The sequence below is a fragment of the Garra rufa genome, unplaced genomic scaffold (assembly GCF_049309525.1).
Source record: "Garra rufa unplaced genomic scaffold, GarRuf1.0 hap1_unplaced_002, whole genome shotgun sequence".
In the NCBI taxonomy this organism is placed as follows: domain Eukaryota; kingdom Metazoa; phylum Chordata; class Actinopteri; order Cypriniformes; family Cyprinidae; genus Garra; species Garra rufa.
Genome location: NW_027394277.1, coordinates 10867169 through 10887529, shown reverse-complemented (window position 1 = coordinate 10887529; position 20361 = coordinate 10867169). Strand labels below are relative to the sequence as shown.

Here is a 20361-nt window from a genome sequence, read left to right as displayed (position 1 = left end):
GTTAAAAGAATGAGACATAAAAGAAAATTGGTTTAAATAGATTTGGTGTATTTACAAGGTTCACATAAAAGACTTTAAAACAACACGATAAAACTAGGTAAACTCTGTTAAAAGAATACAGTTCATTTGTCCATACCCTAAAAACAGGTAAACTCTGTTAAAAGAATACAGTTCATTTGTCCATACCCTAAAAACAGTCCAAGAACCCCAGTGTGTTGATAAGTCCAATGTGAGTGTCCACCAGTGTATATACAATCCACAGAAAGTGTAATCCAAAGTTTGCAGGTGGTGAATGGAAAGGTGAGCTCTAAAATGAGCAACTCCTTAATCCAACAGTTTGGTGACTGTCCTTTGTTTGTCATGCTGCTCTCTTATACAGTTGTACTTCCTGCTTCCTGTCATGTGTCTAGTCACATGACAGGCCAACCATCCATTTATTAAAGACACATACACTTAAAATGTTAAGAGTAATAAAATGGCCTAAAAAACATGTAAAACACTTAAAACTCTATAATACATGTAAATGATTGTAATAAATAGAGCGGTAAAACACGTCTTTCTAAAAGCCAGCATATTATATAAATAGTGAAGAAAAGGCAAAAGCTTACAGCACCTGGTATTCCCAGGCGGTCTCCCATCCAAGTACTAACCAGGCCCGACGCTGCTTAGCTTCCGAGATCAGACGAGATCGGGCGCTCTCAGCGCGGTATGGCCATAAGGGAGGACTGCTCCAAAAAGTGGGCTATTTAAAGATCAGCCTCCGTAAAAGCCAGCATATTATATAAATAGTGAAGAAAAGGCAAAAGCTTACAGCACCTGGTATTCCCAGGAAGTCTCCCATCCAAGTACTAACCAGGCCCGACGCTGCTTAGCTTCCGAGATCAGACGAGATCGGGCGCTCTCAGCGCGGTATGGCCATAAGCGAGGGCTGCTCCAAAAAGTGGGCTATTTAAAGATCAGCCTCCGTAAAAGCCAGCATATTATATAAATAGTGAAGAAAAGGCAAAAGCTTACAGCACCTGGTATTCCCAGGCGGTCTCCCATAAAAGTGTAACAATCGGCCTTATCAGCCGAGTTACAAGACTAAAATGGGGTCAGATTTAACTGTGAGAGATGACTAGTGGTTAAAAGAATGAGACATAAAAGAAAATTGGTTTAAATAGATTTGGTGTATTTACAAGGTTCACATAAAAGACTTTAAAACAACACGATAAAACTAGGTAAACTCTGTTAAAAGAATACAGTTCATTTGTCCATACCCTAAAAACAGGTAAACTCTGTTAAAAGAATACAGTTCATTTGTCCATACCCTAAAAACAGTCCAAGAACCCCAGTGTGTTGATAAGTCCAATGTGAGTGTCCACCAGTGTATATACAATCCACAGAAAGTGTAATCCAAAGTTTGCAGGTGGTGAATGGAAAGGTGAGCTCTAAAATGAGCAACTCCTTAATCCAACAGTTTGGTGACTGTCCTTTGTTTGTCATGCTGCTCTCTTATACAGTTGTACTTCCTGCTTCCTGTCATGTGTCTAGTCACATGACAGGCCAACCATCCATTTATTAAAGACACATACACTTAAAATGTTAAGAGTAATAAAATGGCCTAAAAAACATGTAAAACACTTAAAACTCTATAATACATTTAAATGATTGTAATAAATAGAGCGGTAAAACACGTCTTTCTAAAAGCCAGCATATTATATAAATAGTGAAGAAAAGGCAAAAGCTTACAGCACCTGGTATTCCCAGGCGGTCTCCCATCCAAGTACTAACCAGGCCCGACGCTGCTTAGCTTCCGAGATCAGACGAGATTGGGCGCTCTCAGCGCGGTATGGCCATAAGGGAGGGCTGCTCCAAAAAGTGGGCTATTTAAAGATCAGCCTCCGTAAAAGCCAGCATATTATATAAATAGTGAAGAAAAGGCAAAAGCTTACAGCACCTGGTATTCCCAGGCGGTCTCCCATAAAAGTGTAACAATCGGCCTCATCAGCCGAGTTACAAGACTAAAATGGGGTCAGATTTAACTGTGAGAGATGACTAGTGGTTAAAAGAATGAGACATAAAAGAAAATTGGTTTAAATAGATTTGGTGTATATACAAGGTTCACATAAAAGACTTTAAAACAACACGATAAAACTAGGTAAACTCTGTTAAAAGAATACAGTTCATTTGTCCATACCCTAAAAACAGGTAAACTCTGTTAAAAGAATACAGTTCATTTGTCCATACCCTAAAAACAGTCCAAGAACCCCAGTGTGTTGATAAGTCCAATGTGAGTGTCCACCAGTGTATATACAATCCACAGAAAGTGTAATCCAAAGTTTGCAGGTGGTGAATGGAAAGGTGAGCTCTAAAATTAGCAACTCCTCAATCCAACAGTTTGGTGACTGTCCTTTGTTTGTCATGCTGCTCTCTTATACAGTTGTACTTCCTGCTTCCTGTCATGTGTCTAGTCACATGACAGGCCAACCATCCATTTATTAAAGACACATACACTTAAAATGTTAAGAGTAATAAAATGGCCTAAAAAACATGTAAAACACTTAAAACTCTATAATACATTTAAATGATTGTAATAAATAGAGCGGTAAAACACGTCTTTCTAAAAGCCAGCATATTATATAAATAGTGAAGAAAAGGCAAAAGCTTACAGCACCTGGTATTCCCAGGCGGTCTCCCATCCAAGTACTAACCAGGCCCGACGCTGCTTAGCTTCCGAGATCAGACGAGATCGGGCGCTCTTTTTTTTTTTTTTTTTTTTATTAAAGAAATTTCATAATACAAATTTTCCAATGTGTGCTTCACATTAGAAGTCTCACGACAAAATAAATAAACATTAAAAAATACATCACATTATCATCAACAAAGCAAAAGGAACACATTAACAATAAGATGAATTTTCAACCAATAAAAACATCAACAATACAATATAGTTGTCCACCCAAAGACGAAAGAAAAGAAGAAAAAAAAATTAAAAATAAGATAAAATATAATCTACTCATCTCGTATTTTTTGTTTAAAATCATGCCTTTTATACTTAAGATTTAGAAAGCTCTTTCTCTTCCTGGCAATTTGCACATGAAATTCTCTAAAACATTACAAACTGTTGGTGTAAAAACATCATAAAAAGCTTTCAGCATATTTTCACTTTTAAAATACACATATAATTGTTCTACATATACTTCTATTTTCCTTTTAAAAACAGTCCAAACCTCTAACACCATTTTTTCTTTTTTGGCCACAATTCTTCTTTCCCAAATTGCGCTTTTCATTAACATTATACACAGATTTATAAACTTTTTGTGTTGACCCTTCTTTTCCCAACCAAACATCACTACTCTTTTCCATTCCATTGCACTTTCATCCCAACCTTCGCTCACATCTTTAATTAAACATTTACATTTCCTTAGAAAATCCTCCAATTCTTTACAATATAAAAACAAATGTAAAATCCCCTCTTCTTTTTCATGACACACTTTACACATTGGATTTTGTTCCATTCCCACCTTGTTTAAAACAGACTCAGTAAAAACCGCTTTATGCCTTATAAAATATTCCAAACATCCTAACTTTGTTTCAACACACCTCCCCCTCATGTTTCTCCATATACATTCTTCTTTTAGATCCTTGAATTTTTCCACCCAGTACTTATTTACAATCGGCTCTTTAAAAACACCATCTCTAAAAACACAATAAAACATTTTTACAGTACATTCTTTAAAATCATACATTTTTCCCCCCAGTTTCACAAAAATATTTCCCTCTGTTTGCTCTCCTTCCATACTCTCTATTCTTTTAATCCACTCTTTGGGTATTGCATTTTTAATAATTTCATATTTATTTGTTATTTCTTGTTTACTGTATTCTTCTTTTGCTTCCTCCATCGCATCCACAATATATTGTATCGGTAAAAAACCCTCTTTAAATTCATACAAAACATCTCTCACTCTTGTTATCCCCACATCCATCCATTTTTTAAAAAATATTGCTTTCTCTTGTTTTAAAATGTTGTTATTTAAGAACAGAGGTTGATTTAAAATGTTTTCTCTTCCATGCGGATTGTACTCGATTTTCGTTAAAAAATTCCCCCAGGCACTAAAAATTTCTCTATAAAATTCGGGTAATCCTTCCGTCATCCAAATTTTTGTTTTCATCCATAATATTCCGTCCCCCATGTTAAAATCCCCACATTTGTTTAAAAAGTATTTCATTGTTTTTTTCCACTCAGTTTTGTTATCTTGTTGCAGGTATTTCTTAACAATTTTTACTCTCAACGCATTTTTTCGCTGTTCCACATCCATTAAACCTAAGCCCCCCTTCTCTATCGCCCCTAAAATCGTATTATGTGCAATCCTTGCTGGTTTCCCCTCCCATAAAAAGTCAAGAAAACATTTCTTCAACCTCCGTTCTGTCCATAAAGGTATTTCAGAAACATATAAAACATACCAAAGTTTAGAAACCATTAAAACATTCAATATTAAAACCTTCCCCTTCAAGTTTAAAGTTCTCAATTTCCAAAAATTTAATCTTCTCTCTATATCTGTTACTAGTTGCTCCCACATTTCATCTCTTACTTTCCTCTCATTCTTTCCCATTACAACTCCTAAAATCCTCATTTCTTCCACTTCCTTAAAATTAAAACAATCCATTAAAACCATAGCTTTACCAAATCTCATATATACCGTTTTCTCCTCATTTACTTTACTTCCAGACCCACTACAATATTCTTTTACCACCTTCATAACTTCTTTAACACTCTCTTTTCCCTTTACAATTATTGTTGTGTCATCAGCATATTGAAAAACTTTCCCCTCAGCCTTATTTCCCTCAATTTCTATCCCTATTATTCTTTCATTCTGTTTTATAGCCAGTCCCAAGGGTTCAGAAACAAGTGAGTACAATAATGCTGAGAGTGGACAACCCTGTCTTATTGACCTTGTTATTTTAAAACACTCTGTTAAAAACCCATTGCATTTTATCTTTGTTAGTGCACCCTTATATAAAATCTCAATCCATTTAATAAAATTTTCCCCGAACCCAAAACTCCTTAAAACCTCAAATAAATACCCGTGCTCAACCCTATCAAAAGCTTTTTCAAAATCCAAACTAATTATATATCCTTCTTCATTTTTTTCTTTCATGTACCATATCGTGTCCCTTATACTCATTGTTATGTCGGCTATATCTCTTCCTTTGACTCCATATGCTTGGTTTGTTTTAATTATACTTGGCATTACTTCCTTTAATCTGTTTGCTAAAACCTTCGCTAAAATCTTAAGATCTGTATTCAACATCGTGATTGGTCTGTAGTTTTTTAGATCTACTTTTTCTCCTTTCCTTTTATATATCAATTTCATTAACCCCATCCTTGTTCTTTCATTAATCTCTTCCTTTTCAAAAATTTCTTTAAAAACCTCATTTAAAATCTTTGTTAAAACTTCTTTAAAACAAACATAAAATTCAGTTCCCAAACCATCTATTCCTGGACTTTTCTTTTTATTCAGTTGATTTATTGCTCTTTCAATCTCGTCTTCCCTGATTTCTTGGTCACATTCTTTTTTATGTTCCTCACTTACTTTTGCTTTTATCTGATTCAACAGTTCCTTTTTTTCCTCCTCTTCCACCCCCCTTGCACTAAACAGATCCTCATAAAAATTCTTTATTTCTTTTAAAATCTTTTCATTCCCTTCTACAATTTCCCCATTCTCCCCTCTTATTTCTTTTATCGTTTCAGCTTTCCCTCTCTTTTTTTCCAGATCAAAAAAGAACTTTGTACATTTTTCTCCCTCCACCACATATTTTGCTTTGCTTCTTAACCTCGCCCCCTCATATTCCTTTTCTTCTATTTCTTTCAGTTTCCCCTCCATTTCCTTTATCTTTTGTATGTCTTGAAATTCTTTATTCAGTTCCATTTCCAAACTTTCCTTTATTCCTCTTTCTTTGGATCTTTTGCATTTCTGAATAACACTACAATACCTGATTGAGAATTTTTTGATTAAAAACTTTACACTCTCCCACCATATTCTCTTATCCTCTTCATACATTCCATTTTCCTTTTCTTTTTCTATAATTTCTTTCACTTTTAAAACATAATCTTCATTCTTTAAAATCTGTGTATTTAAAATCCATACTCCCGGACCTCTTTGCATTTGACTCCAGTCCAACTTAAAAGATAAAATCTTATGATCGCTAAAACTTGTTTCTTTGTACTTAATATTTTCTATAAAATTCTCCACATTTCTTGTACATAAAACATAGTCAATTCTAGTTTGGCATACAAACTGCCCTACTATTTGTCTTCTCGAAAATTCTTTTTTCTTTTCATTTCTTTCTCTCCACACATCTATCATATTATTTTCATCCATTAATGCTTTTAATTCTTTTCTTCCTGTATCTGTTTTAAAAACCATTCCTTCAGCCATATCCTGTTTACTAAAAACTGTGTTAAAATCCCCCATCATAATTATTTCTTTATACTTCTTTACAATGTTTCTTAAAACATTAAAAAACTCTTTCTTTTCCTTATCTTCCACTGGTGCATGTACATTTACTAAAATCAAATCTCTTCCTTCATATTTTGTCTCAACTACCAAACATTTCCCCATCTTGTCCTTATACACACTTTTACTCACTTTAAAAACATCGTCCTTCATTAAAAAAGCCACACCTCTCCCAGCCCGCCCATCTCCATTATTATATAAAATACCTCCATCCCATCTCTTTTTATAATCATTCATCACATTTTCTCTCCAGTTTGTTTCTTGTAATGCAACAATGTCTTCCCTTTTACATTTTTCTTTTACTTTTTCAAACTTCCTCATGTCCATCAGACCCCTTGCATTAAAAGCAACACAACTTAAAACCATTAAAAGTAAATAAAAAAAATACATAAAAATCATTATTCATCATTTTCTCCCTCCAGGACCCTTAGCACATCAAATCTGTTAGTCTCTGTCATAATCTTTTTTCTTGCACTTTCCAAATTTGGTTTTACCTTCAGTGCTCTCCTTCTTATTTGTCCTTTCCCTCCTCTGTCTTTGTCCATTTTGTCCATCTTTATTCCCTCTTCATTGTCCGTTTCTTTAACTTGATCCAACCTTCCTTGCCCATCTCTCTCCACATCACCCAGAAAAGTATTAAAACTGTCCGACATCTCCATCTCTGTCCATTGAGTGTCCTGCTCCACTGTTTGTTCGTTATTATTAATGTTGTCTTCTCTTCTTTCTCCTTCCTCTCTGCAGCTCGGTCCTCCTTCCGTTTCTTTTTGTTGTAGTCCTTCCTCCTCGTTGTTTCCTTCATGCACCTGTCTGCCCACCTGTTCTTCCCTTCCTCCTTCCTCTCCCTCCATCCAACATTCACATTTATTTAAAACTTCCTGACACCCCGGGCACCTGACAGCATTGCAATCTCGTGCAAAATGTCCCCTCTCCTCACATTTGTAGCACACAAAATTTGGGCATTCTATTAGCAGGTGATCCGGGCTCATGCACAGCCTACAGGTCTTCACCTGATGGCTGTGCATCACCCGGAAGTACTGCGGCCCTTCGGCTGTTTCTAGCCGTGTGCTATATCCTCCTGAGACCCCGCCCATTGACTTATGTCCTCTGTAGTGGACCTTGTGTTTTCATGAATTTTCTTTGAATTTTTTGAGCTACTCTGTCAAGTCCTGTTGTACTGTGCAGAGGACATCCTGGGCTTTCTAGTGATATGTCATTTGATTGGCTGGCATGCTAGGAACCACTTTTACACTGAATCCAAAATGGCCGACATGCAAATGAGCACATTTTATGGGAAGGACAGAGATATGTAAAATTTAGCTTTTTTACATGTTTTTTACTATTATTATCACATATATATTTGTTTATTAAAGTGTCAGTAACAATACATTTAGCTTTCAAAGCTGTTAAATTGTTTATGTTTCAAAATATCATCCTTTTTTAAATGTCAACTATAGTGGACATCAGGACCATCTTAATGTAATTAATGACTGCATGTTGTAGGAGGCAGAACTGAAGCAGAGAGGATTTTTATAAGATAGTTGAGGGAGACTCTGACTTAGAGCTGTCAGATGAGGATAAATTTGAATGTAACATACAAGAAGATGTTGAAGAAGAGGAAGAAATTGCAGGAGACTCAGATGAGCAGACTGAGACAGACACAGAGACAGAAAGGGAAGAACAGGAAAGATACCGCACTCTGTGGTTCTGCAGAAGGACAATGCACACCAGCAAATTCACTTCTGAATGGTTGAAGAAAAACAAAATGAAGACTTTGGAGTGGCCTAGTCAAAGTCCTGACCTGAATCCTATTGAGATGCCAACAGCATGACCTTAAAAAAGGCGGTCCATGCTCGAAAACCCTCCAATGTGGCTGAATTACAACAATTCTGCCAAGATGAGTGGGCCAAAATTCCTGCACAGTGCTGTAACAGACTCATTGCAAGTTATGGAAAATGCTTGATTTCAGTTGTTTTGTTTTTGTTACATAAATGTTGGATTAATATCCCTTTACAGCCATATTCTGTACAGTTTTGTTGTCTGAGTTTGGCTGTCGTTTCGAACTAAAATGGTCCTGTGGTCCACTACAGTGGACATGCTGTAAAATTAAAAATAAAAACAAAACCTAAAAACTCTAAATTGTAGAATTTTTTTTTAACCCAAAGGATGTAGGAAATCACAAAAAAACAACAATAAAGAGGCACTTTTTTTCTTTGGGTCTCAGGAGGATATGGCAACGATGCCACTTGCTTGGGGAACCTCACCTTAAGGAACCTTGTTCCATCTTCAATGTCGGTGCCCGGGTAGCGTCTTCTTTTAATTTTGGTAATGGGATCAACTCCCCATCCCTCCAATTTTCCTAAAATTTCTTTGTCATCCAGGTAGACAGGCAGGTGCATGAAGGAAACAACATAATCCCTGTTTTGTAGATTTTTTACTTCACAGTCCACTCCTTTTATTCTTAGTCCATCAATTAGTTTTTCACACGTTTCTTCTTTTTCCATTGTCAGTTCGTATTCTTTCCCTTGTCTTGGTCTTAGTGCTAAAATTTTGCCATGTCCACATTGTTCCGTTACAGCTTTAATAATGTCCTCCGCTCTCACCCCAATCACATTCTCCACATTCACAATCACTGTAGCTTCCTTTAAATATTGTCGCTCAACAAACTTTTCTCTTACTTCCTGTTTTTTTCCATTTGTAGCTCGTGGTCGTTTATCCAGTCCAATGTCGTTTGCCGTGCGTGTTCCTCCTGCCAGTCCAGTCTCGTTTGCCGTGCATGTTCCTCCAGCCAGTCCAGTGTCCATTGCCGTGCGTGTTCCTCCTGCCAGTCCAGTGTCGTTTGCCATCCGTCTCTCTCCAGCCAGTTCTGTTTCGTAATCCATTAATCCGTCCGTTTTTTTTAAAGAAAAATAAGTTAAGAAAAAAAAGGTTTAACCACCCTCCAGCCAGCAAAAATGCTGCTGTTAGGTGGTTTTATAACTGAAAAAAACACAAAAAAACTAACTTAAAGTAAAACCACTCACAAAACAAACAAAAAAAATCAAACACAAAATGGAGGAGAGCCTTCCTCTCCCAACTGCTGCCAACCACTTCCTGTTGCTCTCTAGCGCTCTCAGGTGGCGGTATGGCCATAAGCAAGGGCTGCTCCAAAAAGTGGGCTATTTAAAGATCAGCCTCCGTAAAAGCCAGCATATTATATAAATAGTGAAGAAAAGGCAAAAGCTTACAGCACCTGGTATTCCCAGGCGGTCTCCCATCCAAGTACTAACCAGGCCCGACGCTGCTTAGCTTCCGAGATCAGACAAGATCGGGCGCTCTCAGCGCGGTATGGCCATAAGCGAGGGCTGCTCCAAAAAGTGGGCTATTTAAAGATCAGCCTCCGTAAAAGCCAACATATTATATAAATAGTGAAGAAAAGGCAAAAGCTTACAGCACCTGGTATTCCCAGGCGGTCTCCCATAAAAGTGTAACAATCGGCCTTATCAGCCGAGTTACAAGACTAAAATGGGGTCAGATTTAACTGTGAGAGATGACTAGTGGTTAAAAGAATGAGACATAAAAGAAAATTGGTTTAAATAGATTTGGTGTATTTACAAGGTTCACATAAAAGACTTTAAAACAACACGATAAAACTAGGTAAACTCTGTTAAAAGAATACAGTTCATTTGTCCATACCCTAAAAACAGGTAAACTCTGTTAAAAGAATACAGTTCATTTGTCCATACCCTAAAAACAGTCCAAGAACCCCAGTGTGTTGATAAGTCCAATGTGAGTGTCCACCAGTGTATATACAATCCACAGAAAGTGTAATCCAAAGTTTGCAGGTGGTGAATGGAAAGGTGAGCTCTAAAATTAGCAACTCCTCAATCCAACAGTTTGGTGACTGTCCTTTGTTTGTCATGCTGCTCTCTTATACAGTTGTACTTCCTGCTTCCTGTCATGTGTCTAGTCACATGACAGGCCAACCATCCATTTATTAAAGACACATACACTTAAAATGTTAAGAGTAATAAAATGGCCTAAAAAACATGTAAAACACTTAAAACTCTATAATACATGTAAATGATTGTAATAAATAGAGCGGTAAAACACGTCTTTCTAAAAGCCAGCATATTATATAAATAGTGAAGAAAAGGCAAAAGCTTACAGCACCTGGTATTCCCAGGCGGTCTCCCATCCAAGTACTAACCAGACCCGACGCTGCTTAGCTTCCGAGATCAGACGAGATCGGGCGCTCTCAGCGCGGTATGGCCATAAGCAAGGACTGCTCCAAAAAGTGGGCTATTTAAAGATCAGCCTCCGTAAAAGCCAGCATATTATATAAATAGTGAAGAAAAGGCAAAAGCTTACAGCACCTGGTATTCCCAGGCGGTCTCCCATCCAAGTACTAACCAGGCCCGACGCTGCTTAGCTTCCGAGATCAGACGAGATCGGGCGCTCTCAGCGCGGTATGGCCATAAGCAAGGGCTGCTCCAAAAAGTGGGCTATTTAAAGATCAGCCTCCGTAAAAGCCAGCATATTATATAAATAGTGAAGAAAAGGCAAAAGCTTACAGCACCTGGTATTCCCAGGCGGTCTCCCATAAAAGTGTAACAATCGGCCTTATCAGCCGAGTTACAAGACTAAAATGGGGTCAGATTTAACTGTGAGAGATGACTAGTGGTTAAAAGAATGAGACATAAAAGAAAATTGGTTTAAATAGATTTGGTGTATTTACAAGGTTCACATAAAAGACTTTAAAACAACACGATAAAACTAGGTAAACTCTGTTAAAAGAATACAGTTCATTTGTCCATACCCTAAAAACAGGTAAACTCTGTTAAAAGAATACAGTTCATTTGTCCATACCCTAAAAACAGTCCAAGAACCCCAGTGTGTTGATAAGTCCAATGTGAGTGTCCACCAGTGTATATACAATCCACAGAAAGTGTAATCCAAAGTTTGCAGGTGGTGAATGGAAAGGTGAGCTCTAAAATTAGCAACTCCTCAATCCAACAGTTTGGTGACTGTCCTTTGTTTGTCATGCTGCTCTCTTATACAGTTGTACTTCCTGCTTCCTGTCATGTGTCTAGTCACATGACAGGCCAACCATCCATTTATTAAAGACACATACACTTAAAATGTTAAGAGTAATAAAATGGCCTAAAAAACATGTAAAACACTTAAAACTCTATAATACATGTAAATGATTGTAATAAATAGAGCGGTAAAACACGTCTTTCTAAAAGCCAGCATATTATATAAATAGTGAAGAAAAGGCAAAAGCTTACAGCACCTGGTATTCCCAGGCGGTCTCCCATCCAAGTACTAACCAGGCCCGACGCTGCTTAGCTTCCGAGATCAGACGAGATCGGGCGCTCTCAGCGGGGTATGGCCATAAGCGAGGGCTGCTCCAAAAAGTGGGCTATTTAAAGATCAGCCTCCGTAAAAGCCAGCATATTATATAAATAGTGAAGAAAAGGCAAAAGCTTACAGCACCTGGTATTCCCAGGCGGTCTCCCATCCAAGTACTAACCAGGCCCGACGCTGCTTAGCTTCCGAGATCAGACGAGATCGGGCGCTCTCAGCGCGGTATGGCCATAAGGGAGGACTGCTCCAAAAAGTGGGCTATTTAAAGATCAGCCTCCGTAAAAGCCAGCATATTATATAAATAGTGAAGAAAAGGCAAAAGCTTACAGCACCTGGTATTCCCAGGCGGTCTCCCATCCAAGTACTAACCAGGCCCGACGCTGCTTAGCTTCCGAGATCAGACGAGATCGGGCGCTCTCAGCGCGGTATGGCCATAAGCGAGGGCTGCTCCAAAAAGTGGGCTATTTAAAGATCAGCCTCCGTAAAAGCCAGCATATTATATAAATAGTGAAGAAAAGGCAAAAGCTTACAGCACCTGGTATTCCCAGGCGGTCTCCCATAAAAGTGTAATAATCGGCCTTATCAGCCGAGTTACAAGACTAAAATGGGGTCAGATTTAACTGTGAGAGATGACTAGTGGTTAAAAGAATGAGACATAAAAGAAAATTGGTTTAAATAGATTTGGTGTATTTACAAGGTTCACATAAAAGACTTTAAAACAACACGATAAAACTAGGTAAACTCTGTTAAAAGAATACAGTTCATTTGTCCATACCCTAAAAACAGGTAAACTCTGTTAAAAGAATACAGTTCATTTGTCCATACCCTAAAAACAGTCCAAGAACCCCAGTGTGTTGATAAGTCCAATGTGAGTGTCCACCAGTGTATATACAATCCACAGAAAGTGTAATCCAAAATTTGCAGGTGGTGAATGGAAAGGTGAGCTCTAAAATGAGCAACTCCTTAATCCAACAGTTTGGTGACTGTCCTTTGTTTGTCATGCTGCTCTCTTATACAGTTGTACTTCCTGCTTCCTGTCATGTGTCTAGTCACATGACAGGCCAACCATCCATTTATTAAAGACACATACACTTAAAATGTTAAGAGTAATAAAATGGCCTAAAAAACATGTAAAACACTTAAAACTCTATAATACATTTAAATGATTGTAATAAATAGAGCGGTAAAACACGTCTTTCTAAAAGCCAGCATATTATATAAATAGTGAAGAAAAGGCAAAAGCTTACAGCACCTGGTATTCCCAGGAAGTCTCCCATCCAAGTACTAACCAGGCCCGACGCTGCTTAGCTTCCGAGATCAGACGAGATCGGGCGCTCTCAGCGCGGTATGGCCATAAGCCAAGGCTGCTCCAAAAAGTTGGCTATTTAAAGATCAGCCTCCGTAAAAGCCAGCATATTATATAAATAGTGAAGAAAAGGCAAAAGCTTACAGCACCTGGTATTCCCAGGCGGTCTCCCATAAAAGTGTAACAATCGGCCTTATCAGCCGAGTTACAAGACTAAAATGGGGTCAGATTTAACTGTGAGAGATGACTAGTGGTTAAAAGAATGAGACATAAAAGAAAATTGGTTTAAATAGATTTGGTGTATTTACAAGGTTCACATAAAAGACTTTAAAACAACACGATAAAACTAGGTAAACTCTGTTAAAAGAATACAGTTCATTTGTCCATACCCTAAAAACAGGTAAACTCTGTTAAAAGAATACAGTTCATTTGTCCATACCCTAAAAACAGTCCAAGAACCCCAGTGTGTTGATAAGTCCAATGTGAGTGTCCACCAGTGTATATACAATCCACAGAAAGTGTAATCCAAAGTTTGCAGGTGGTGAATGGAAAGGTGAGCTCTAAAATGAGCAACTCCTTAATCCAACAGTTTGGTGACTGTCCTTTGTTTGTCATGCTGCTCTCTTATACAGTTGTACTTCCTGCTTCCTGTCATGTGTCTAGTCACATGACAGGCCAACCATCCATTTATTAAAGACACATACACTTAAAATGTTAAGAGTAATAAAATGGCCTAAAAAACATGTAAAACACTTAAAACTCTATAATACATTTAAATGATTGTAATAAATAGAGCGGTAAAACACGTCTTTCTAAAAGCCAGCATATTATATAAATAGTGAAGAAAAGGCAAAAGCTTACAGCACCTGGTATTCCCAGGCGGTCTCCCATCCAAGTACTAACCAGGCCCGACGCTGCTTAGCTTCCGAGATCAGACGAGATTGGGCGCTCTCAGCGCGGTATGGCCATAAGGGAGGGCTGCTCCAAAAAGTGGGCTATTTAAAGATCAGCCTCCGTAAAAGCCAGCATATTATATAAATAGTGAAGAAAAGGCAAAAGCTTACAGCACCTGGTATTCCCAGGCGGTCTCCCATAAAAGTGTAACAATCGGCCTCATCAGCCGAGTTACAAGACTAAAATGGGGTCAGATTTAACTGTGAGAGATGACTAGTGGTTAAAAGAATGAGACATAAAAGAAAATTGGTTTAAATAGATTTGGTGTATATACAAGGTTCACATAAAAGACTTTAAAACAACACGATAAAACTAGGTAAACTCTGTTAAAAGAATACAGTTCATTTGTCCATACCCTAAAAACAGGTAAACTCTGTTAAAAGAATACAGTTCATTTGTCCATACCCTAAAAACAGTCCAAGAACCCCAGTGTGTTGATAAGTCCAATGTGAGTGTCCACCAGTGTATATACAATCCACAGAAAGTGTAATCCAAAGTTTGCAGGTGGTGAATGGAAAGGTGAGCTCTAAAATTAGCAACTCCTCAATCCAACAGTTTGGTGACTGTCCTTTGTTTGTCATGCTGCTCTCTTATACAGTTGTACTTCCTGCTTCCTGTCATGTGTCTAGTCACATGACAGGACAACCATCCATTTATTAAAGACACATACACTTAAAATGTTAAGAGTAATAAAATGGCCTAAAAAACATGTAAAACACTTAAAACTCTATAATACATTTAAATGATTGTAATAAATAGAGCGGTAAAACACGTCTTTCTAAAAGCCAGCATATTATATAAATAGTGAAGAAAAGGCAAAAGCTTACAGCACCTGGTATTCCCAGGCGGTCTCCCATCCAAGTACTAACCAGGCCCGACGCTGCTTAGCTTCCGAGATCAGACGAGATCGGGCGCTCTTTTTTTTTTTTTTTTTTTTTATTAAAGAAATTTCATAATACAAATTTTCCAATGTGTGCTTCACATTAGAAGTCTCACGACAAAATAAATAAACATTAAAAAATACATCACATTATCATCAACAAAGCAAAAGGAACACATTAACAATAAGATGAATTTTCAACCAATAAAAACATCAACAATACAATATAGTTGTCCACCCAAAGACGAAAGAAAAGAAGAAAAAAAAATTAAAAATAAGATAAAATATAATCTACTCATCTCGTATTTTTTGTTTAAAATCATGCCTTTTATACTTAAGATTTAGAAAGCTCTTTCTCTTCCTGGCAATTTGCACATGAAATTCTCTAAAACATTACAAACTGTTGGTGTAAAAACATCATAAAAAGCTTTCAGCATATTTTCACTTTTAAAATACACATATAATTGTTCTACATATACTTCTATTTTCCTTTTAAAAACAGTCCAAACCTCTAACACCATTTTTTCTTTTTTGGCCACAATTCTTCTTTCCCAAATTGCGCTTTTCATTAACATTATACACAGATTTATAAACTTTTTGTGTTGACCCTTCTTTTCCCAACCAAACATCACTACTCTTTTCCATTCCATTGCACTTTCATCCCAACCTTCGCTCACATCTTTAATTAAACATTTACATTTCCTTAGAAAATCCTCCAATTCTTTACAATATAAAAACAAATGTAAAATCCCCTCTTCTTTTTCATGACACACTTTACACATTGGATTTTGTTCCATTCCCACCTTGTTTAAAACAGACTCAGTAAAAACCGCTTTATGCCTTATAAAATATTCCAAACATCCTAACTTTGTTTCAACACACCTCCCCCTCATGTTTCTCCATATACATTCTTCTTTTAGATCCTTGAATTTTTCCACCCAGTACTTATTTACAATCGGCTCTTTAAAAACACCATCTCTAAAAACACAATAAAACATTTTTACAGTACATTCTTTAAAATCATACATTTTTCCCCCCAGTTTCACAAAAATATTTCCCTCTGTTTGCTCTCCTTCCATACTCTCTATTCTTTTAATCCACTCTTTGGGTATTGCATTTTTAATAATTTCATATTTATTTGTTATTTCTTGTTTACTGTATTCTTCTTTTGCTTCCTCCATCGCATCCACAATATATTGTATCGGTAAAAAACCCTCTTTAAATTCATACAAAACATCTCTCACTCTTGTTATCCCCACATCCATCCATTTTTTAAAAAATATTGCTTTCTCTTGTTTTAAAATGTTGTTATTTAAGAACAGAGGTTGATTTAAAATGTTTTCTCTTCCATGCGGATTGTACTCGATTTTCGTTAAAAAATTCCCCCAGGCACTAAAAATTTCTCTATAAAATTCGGGTAATCCTTCCGTCATCCAAATTTTTGTTTTCATCCATAATATTCCGTCCCCCATGTTAAAATCCCCACATTTGTTTAAAAAGTATTTCATTGTTTTTTTCCACTCAGTTTTGTTATCTTGTTGCAGGTATTTCTTAACAATTTTTACTCTCAACGCATTTTTTCGCTGTTCCACATCCATTAAACCTAAGCCCCCCTTCTCTATCGCCCCTAAAATCGTATTATGTGCAATCCTTGCTGGTTTCCCCTCCCATAAAAAGTCAAGAAAACATTTCTTCAACCTCCGTTCTGTCCATAAAGGTATTTCAGAAACATATAAAACATACCAAAGTTTAGAAACCATTAAAACATTCAATATTAAAACCTTCCCCTTCAAGTTTAAAGTTCTCAATTTCCAAAAATTTAATCTTCTCTCTATATCTGTTACTAGTTGCTCCCACATTTCATCTCTTACTTTCCTCTCATTCTTTCCCATTACAACTCCTAAAATCCTCATTTCTTCCACTTCCTTAAAATTAAAACAATCCATTAAAACCATAGCTTTACCAAATCTCATATATACCGTTTTCTCCTCATTTACTTTACTTCCAGACCCACTACAATATTCTTTTACCACCTTCATAACTTCTTTAACACTCTCTTTTCCCTTTACAATTATTGTTGTGTCATCAGCATATTGAAAAACTTTCCCCTCAGCCTTATTTCCCTCAATTTCTATCCCTATTATTCTTTCATTCTGTTTTATAGCCAGTCCCAAGGGTTCAGAAACAAGTGAGTACAATAATGCTGAGAGTGGACAACCCTGTCTTATTGACCTTGTTATTTTAAAACACTCTGTTAAAAACCCATTGCATTTTATCTTTGTTAGTGCACCCTTATATAAAATCTCAATCCATTTAATAAAATTTTCCCCGAACCCAAAACTCCTTAAAACCTCAAATAAATACCCGTGCTCAACCCTATCAAAAGCTTTTTCAAAATCCAAACTAATTATATATCCTTCTTCATTTTTTTCTTTCATGTACCATATCGTGTCCCTTATACTCATTGTTATGTCGGCTATATCTCTTCCTTTGACTCCATATGCTTGGTTTGTTTTAATTATACTTGGCATTACTTCCTTTAATCTGTTTGCTAAAACCTTCGCTAAAATCTTAAGATCTGTATTCAACATCGTGATTGGTCTGTAGTTTTTTAGATCTACTTTTTCTCCTTTCCTTTTATATATCAATTTCATTAACCCCATCCTTGTTCTTTCATTAATCTCTTCCTTTTCAAAAATTTCTTTAAAAACCTCATTTAAAATCTTTGTTAAAACTTCTTTAAAACAAACATAAAATTCAGTTCCCAAACCATCTATTCCTGGACTTTTCTTTTTATTCAGTTGATTTATTGCTCTTTCAATCTCGTCTTCCCTGATTTCTTGGTCACATTCTTTTTTATGTTCCTCACTTACTTTTGCTTTTATCTGATTCAACAGTTCCTTTTTTTCCTCCTCTTCCACCCCCCTTGCACTAAACAGATCCTCATAAAAATTCTTTATTTCTTTTAAAATCTTTTCATTCCCTTCTACAATTTCCCCATTCTCCCCTCTTATTTCTTTTATCGTTTCAGCTTTCCCTCTCTTTTTTTCCAGATCAAAAAAGAACTTTGTACATTTTTCTCCCTCCACCACATATTTTGCTTTGCTTCTTAACCTCGCCCCCTCATATTCCTTTTCTTCTATTTCTTTCAGTTTCCCCTCCATTTCCTTTATCTTTTGTATGTCTTGAAATTCTTTATTCAGTTCCATTTCCAAACTTTCCTTTATTCCTCTTTCTTTGGATCTTTTGCATTTCTGAATAACACTACAATACCTGATTGAGAATTTTTTGATTAAAAACTTTACACTCTCCCACCATATTCTCTTATCCTCTTCATACATTCCATTTTCCTTTTCTTTTTCTATAATTTCTTTCACTTTTAAAACATAATCTTCATTCTTTAAAATCTGTGTATTTAAAATCCATACTCCCGGACCTCTTTGCATTTGACTCCAGTCCAACTTAAAAGATAAAATCTTATGATCGCTAAAACTTGTTTCTTTGTACTTAATATTTTCTATAAAATTCTCCACATTTCTTGTACATAAAACATAGTCAATTCTAGTTTGGCATACAAACTGCCCTACTATTTGTCTTCTCGAAAATTCTTTTTTCTTTTCATTTCTTTCTCTCCACACATCTATCATATTATTTTCATCCATTAATGCTTTTAATTCTTTTCTTCCTGTATCTGTTTTAAAAACCATTCCTTCAGCCATATCCTGTTTACTAAAAACTGTGTTAAAATCCCCCATCATAATTATTTCTTTATACTTCTTTACAATGTTTCTTAAAACATTAAAAAACTCTTTCTTTTCCTTATCTTCCACTGGTGCATGTACATTTACTAAAATCAAATCTCTTCCTTCATATTTTGTCTCAACTACCAAACATTTCCCCATCTTGTCCTTATACACACTTTTACTCACTTTAAAAACATCGTCCTTCATTAAAAAAGCCACACCTCTCCCAGCCCGCCCATCTCCATTATTATATAAAATACCTCCATCCCATCTCTTTTTATAATCATTCATCACATTTTCTCTCCAGTTTGTTTCTTGTAATGCAACAATGTCTTCCCTTTTACATTTTTCTTTTACTTTTTCAAACTTCCTCATGTCCATCAGACCCCTTGCATTAAAAGCAACACAACTTAAAACCATTAAAAGTAAATAAAAAAAATACATAAAAATCATTATTCATCATTTTCTCCCTCCAGGACCCTTAGCACATCAAATCTGTTAGTCTCTGTCATAATCTTTTTTCTTGCACTTTCCAAATTTGGTTTTACCTTCAGTGCTCTCCTTCTTATTTGTCCTTTCCCTCCTCTGTCTTTGTCCATTTTGTCCATCTTTATTCCCTCTTCATTGTCCGTTTCTTTAACTTGATCCAACCTTCCTTGCCCATCTCTCTCCACATCACCCAGAAAAGTATTAAAACTGTCCGACATCTCCATCTCTGTCCATTGAGTGTCCTGCTCCACTGTTTGTTCGTTATTATTAATGTTGTCTTCTCTTCTTTCTCCTTCCTCTCTGCAGCTCGGTCCTCCTTCCGTTTCTTTTTGTTGTAGTCCTTCCTCCTCGTTGTTTCCTTCATGCACCTGTCTGCCCACCTGTTCTTCCCTTCCTCCTTCCTCTCCCTCCATCCAACATTCACATTTATTTAAAACTTCCTGACACCCCGGGCACCTGACAGCATTGCAATCTCGTGCAAAATGTCCCCTCTCCTCACATTTGTAGCACACAAAATTTGGGCATTCTATTAGCAGGTGATCCGGGCTCATGCACAGCCTACAGGTCTTCACCTGATGGCTGTGCATCACCCGGAAGTACTGCGGCCCTTCGGCTGTTTCTAGCCGTGTGCTATATGGCAACGATGCCACTTGCTTGGGGAACCTCACCTTAAGGAACCTTGTTCCATCTTCAATGTCGGTGCCCGGGTAGCGTCTTCTTTTAATTTTGGTAATGGGATCAACTCCCCATCCCTCCAATTTTCCTAAAATTTCTTTGTCATCCAGGTAGACAGGCAGGTGCATGAAGGAAACAACATAATCCCTGTTTTGTAGATTTTTTACTTCACAGTCCACTCCTTTTATTCTTAGTCCATCAATTAGTTTTTCACACGTTTCTTCTTTTTCCATTGTCAGTTCGTATTCTTTCCCTTGTCTTGGTCTTAGTGCTAAAATTTTGCCATGTCCACATTGTTCCGTTACAGCTTTAATAATGTCCTCCGCTCTCACCCCAATCACATTCTCCACATTCACAATCACTGTAGCTTCCTTTAAATATTGTCGCTCAACAAACTTTTCTCTTACTTCCTGTTTTTTTCCATTTGTAGCTCGTGGTCGTTTATCCAGTCCAATGTCGTTTGCCGTG

General features: G+C 36.7%; 11 non-coding genes across 11 annotated transcripts; all 11 read right to left on the bottom strand.

The window, feature by feature from the left end:
- Positions 1 to 601: 601 nt before the first annotated feature.
- On the bottom strand, positions 602 to 720 carry LOC141306715 (5S ribosomal RNA). Its single transcript, XR_012345673.1, has one exon. It is a non-coding gene; the product is annotated as a 5S ribosomal RNA (ribosomal RNA).
- An 84-nt stretch (positions 721 to 804) lies between these two features.
- Positions 805 to 923, bottom strand: LOC141306479 (5S ribosomal RNA). The gene has a single exon (XR_012345437.1). It is a non-coding gene; the product is annotated as a 5S ribosomal RNA (ribosomal RNA).
- An 801-nt stretch (positions 924 to 1724) lies between these two features.
- LOC141307567 (5S ribosomal RNA) lies at positions 1725 to 1843 on the bottom strand. The gene has a single exon (XR_012346520.1). It is a non-coding gene; the product is annotated as a 5S ribosomal RNA (ribosomal RNA).
- A 7874-nt stretch (positions 1844 to 9717) lies between these two features.
- On the bottom strand, positions 9718 to 9836 carry LOC141306745 (5S ribosomal RNA). Its single transcript, XR_012345702.1, has one exon. It is a non-coding gene; the product is annotated as a 5S ribosomal RNA (ribosomal RNA).
- An 801-nt stretch (positions 9837 to 10637) lies between these two features.
- On the bottom strand, positions 10638 to 10756 carry LOC141306655 (5S ribosomal RNA). Its single transcript, XR_012345612.1, has one exon. It is a non-coding gene; the product is annotated as a 5S ribosomal RNA (ribosomal RNA).
- An 84-nt stretch (positions 10757 to 10840) lies between these two features.
- Positions 10841 to 10959, bottom strand: LOC141308059 (5S ribosomal RNA). The gene has a single exon (XR_012346983.1). It is a non-coding gene; the product is annotated as a 5S ribosomal RNA (ribosomal RNA).
- An 801-nt stretch (positions 10960 to 11760) lies between these two features.
- Positions 11761 to 11879, bottom strand: LOC141305496 (5S ribosomal RNA). Its single transcript, XR_012344460.1, has one exon. It is a non-coding gene; the product is annotated as a 5S ribosomal RNA (ribosomal RNA).
- An 84-nt stretch (positions 11880 to 11963) lies between these two features.
- LOC141306714 (5S ribosomal RNA) lies at positions 11964 to 12082 on the bottom strand. Its single transcript, XR_012345671.1, has one exon. It is a non-coding gene; the product is annotated as a 5S ribosomal RNA (ribosomal RNA).
- An 84-nt stretch (positions 12083 to 12166) lies between these two features.
- On the bottom strand, positions 12167 to 12285 carry LOC141308058 (5S ribosomal RNA). Its single transcript, XR_012346982.1, has one exon. It is a non-coding gene; the product is annotated as a 5S ribosomal RNA (ribosomal RNA).
- Positions 12286 to 13086: 801 nt separating this feature from the next.
- LOC141306478 (5S ribosomal RNA) lies at positions 13087 to 13205 on the bottom strand. Its single transcript, XR_012345436.1, has one exon. It is a non-coding gene; the product is annotated as a 5S ribosomal RNA (ribosomal RNA).
- Positions 13206 to 14006: 801 nt separating this feature from the next.
- On the bottom strand, positions 14007 to 14125 carry LOC141307565 (5S ribosomal RNA). The gene has a single exon (XR_012346517.1). It is a non-coding gene; the product is annotated as a 5S ribosomal RNA (ribosomal RNA).
- Between the last annotated feature and the right edge of the window lie 6236 nt (positions 14126 to 20361).